General features: G+C 31.0%; 1 non-coding gene across 1 annotated transcript; it reads right to left on the reverse strand.

The window, feature by feature from the left end:
• Positions 1–3,088: 3,088 nt before the first annotated feature.
• Positions 3,089–3,195, reverse strand: LOC139850916 (small nucleolar RNA R71). Its single transcript, XR_011760290.1, has one exon. It is a non-coding gene; the product is annotated as a small nucleolar RNA R71 (small nucleolar RNA).
• Between the last annotated feature and the right edge of the window lie 352 nt (positions 3,196–3,547).

A 3,547-nucleotide genomic window follows, 5' to 3' on the forward strand; every position in this document is an offset into this window, starting at 1 on the left:
AAGAACGACACTTGTAGAAATTAGACTATAGGCTATTAATGGGCTTTATATTAACTAAATGATACCTCGTTAATTTAATATATAGACTTATAATTTGACTTATTTATATATAACCACATACGCTTGACTGGGTACGGTGGGAGGGATATCTATAAATACCAATAATTATTCATTTTACCGGACACGGAACTGGATTAATAGTTAATAGACTTGTTGAAACAGGGGTGGATTACATTCAAGAGTAATTGGTGTAATTGTTAGCAAAGTAGTAAAACCTTGGTTTACACGCAGTCGATAACCTGGTGTATTTATTAAACAAAGTATTAAGACCTTGTTACAATTCGAATCCCCAATTAGTTGGAATATTTGACTTCGGGAATAAGAATAATTTGACGAAGACTTTTGCACTTTATGATTATGACTGATGGACTATTATGGACAAATCCGTATGAACATATCGAATAATCCAGGACAAAGGACAATTATCCCATGGGAATAAACTAAAAACAACACGTTGAACATCATGATTACGGAAGTTTAAATAAGCATAATTCTTTATATTTCATATTTAATTGCACTTTTAATTATCGCACTTTTATTTATTGTCATTTTATTTAATTGCATTTTTAATTATCGTACTCTTTAATTATCGCAATTTTATTTTATCGCACTTTTAGTTATCGCAATTTCATTATCGTAATTTACTTTACGCATTAAATTAAGTTATATTTATTTTTAATATTTTACATTAAGTTTTAACTGCGACTAAAGTTTTAAAATCGACAAACCGGTCATTAAACGGTAAAAACCCCCTTTTTATAATAATAATACTACTTATATATATTTTTTGTATTTTTACAAATATAAGTTAAAAATATAGCGTTAAGCTTGTTTAAAGATCCCTGTGGAACGAACCGGACTTACTAAAAACTACACTACTGTACGATTAGGTACACTACCTATAAGTATTGTAGCAAGGTTTAGGTATATCCACTCTATAAATAAATAAATCACTTGTGTAAAATTGTATCGTATTTAATAGTATTTCCTAGTAAAAATATAACTATTTCCTAGTACACCTAGCACACATCAAGTATTTTTGGCGCCGCTGCCGGGGAAAGCCAAAGCGAAACGCTATAAAAAAATATATTTATTTTTAAAAAGTTTGTTCAAAATATATAATATATAAAATTATAAAGTAATTTTATTTCTATTTTAGTTTTTTAAAATTAAGTTTTTATTTAATTTATATAAATATTTTATATAAATATCAAAAACAGAAAAAAAAATTAATTAAAACTAAGAATTGGGCCGAAACCCGTCGAAGCCCAACACTATTTTTATTTAAATATCGAAGTGGGCCGAACTGTTTTTAGCCCAATACTTAATCCGGTAATATTCATCTCCGCGATCTCGGAGTAGAAAAGGCAGAGAGCTTCGAGATCGCGTAGCACACCCTGACACGCCTGGTCAAACCCTAATTCTGCATTAATTACGGAGTATTATTTATTATTATTATTAAAACCCTAATTAGGGTTTAATTTTAAATTAATTAGTTTTAGTTTTTATTATTAATTTGTATTTTTAGTTTAATTAGTTTTAATAATATATAAAATTAATACTTTTATAAAATAAATAATATAAAAATAATATTTTTATAAAAAATTGTACTTTTTACAACTTTAAGTTTATTTTTATATTTTGTATCTTTTTATTTGTTTTAGCGTAATATTTGTATTTTTCGCTCGTATTTAATTTTAAGTCATAGTTTTTGCCATAGTTATTTTTATTTCTAGATTCTTAGGCTTTGCCGTAAAATCCCTTATGTGCTTTTTCTTTAGACTAAGATTTAGGTGCTTTAGAATTTTGCGAAGCCGTTTTATAAAATTTAGTACCTTTTTAAGTTTTTACCATTTTGAATATAGTATTCCTTTTAAGCTTTAATATTTTTAGACGCAACTTTTAATTCTTAGTTTTTAGACTTTTTAAGTTTCGACGCGCTACTTTCTTATTTTTATTTTTCGACGCCTATTATTTTTCGACGTTTTTCGACGCACTCTTTTTCTTTCTTATTTCTCGACGCTCTAGTTTTAGGGCATAGAATTTTCTATTTCTTCTCTAAAATTTTCTTAAATTTAAACGAAAAATTATTTTAAGTGGTTAAATTGATAGACATCAAAATTTTCTGGTTCGTAGTAATAGTTGGATTTGTACGTGGACCGGGTTATTGGAGCCAAACAGTACTCAATTATATTGAGACCAAACGAATCCTGCCCCTCTGCTGCATCTTTTGGCTATTCGAAACGTGGGCAAAATCAGAAAAGTCTATTAATTTGATAACTTATATAATTTTTCTTATTTTTATAACTAATAGGATATTCAGTGAATGCACCGAGCAAAACGATCACCACCTTTTGTACATTCACCACCTGTAACTCGATCAAGACATCTAGCAAATATTGTCGCCGTTGATTTTTCTTTAGAATCGTCATCCAGTCGACCAAGTACTCCAATTCAAATTTCCGATAATCCATTTTTTGAACCCGACCTCACAATTGAGAATTCGGAGAATATTCAGGGACGATTTCGAGATCCTGAACCATTAATCTTTCCTCCGGAACCACCAATCATTCAAACAGAGATTATTGAGGAACCAACCATTAAATCAGAATCCTATAGTGATTCAGATTCAACAAATTCAATCATGGAAAATCTGGAACCTCTAAGTATGGAAGACCGAATGAGAGCTAAACGCACTGGCCAAGGTCACGCAATTACTCAACCTGACATTAATGCGCCAGATTATGAAATCAAAGGACAAATCCTACACATGGTAACTAATCAATGCCAATTTAGTGGTGCACCGAAGGAAGATCCAAATGAACATCTTCGTACCTTTAATAGGATCTGCACTCTATTTAAAATGAGAGAAGTGGAAGATGAACAGATATATCTCATGTTATTTCCCTGGAATTTAAAGGGAGAAGCCAAAGATTGGTTGGAATCGTTACCTGAAGGGGCGATTGATACATGGGACGTTTTAGTTGAAAAATTTCTTAAACAATTCTTTCCGGCATCTAAAGCCGTAAGACTTCAAGTAGAAATTGTTACGTTCACACAAAAGCCAAATGAAACTCTATATGAAGCATGGACAAGATTTGGAAAGTTATTAAGAGGATGTCCGCAACATGGTTTAGACACTTGTCAAATAGTACAAATATTCTACCAAGGATGCGACATCACTACAAGGAAAGACATCAATATAGCAGCTGGTGGTTCCATTATGAAGAAAACAGCAACTGATGCTTATAAAATTACTGATAACACTGCTTCCCACTCACATGAGTGGCACCAAGAAAAAGATATCATTAGATCATCTAAAGCAGCTAGAGCCGATTCTAGCCATGACTTAGATTCCATGTCCGCAAAGATAGATGCTGTCGAAAGACGAATGGAAAAGATGACTAAAGATATTCACTCAATACGAATTAGTTGTGAGCAGTGTGGAGGACCACATTTAACAAAAGATTGTCTTAGTATTGAACTA

The sequence above is a fragment of the Rutidosis leptorrhynchoides genome, chromosome 5 (assembly GCF_046630445.1).
Source record: "Rutidosis leptorrhynchoides isolate AG116_Rl617_1_P2 chromosome 5, CSIRO_AGI_Rlap_v1, whole genome shotgun sequence".
In the NCBI taxonomy this organism is placed as follows: Eukaryota; Viridiplantae; Streptophyta; class Magnoliopsida; order Asterales; family Asteraceae; genus Rutidosis; species Rutidosis leptorrhynchoides.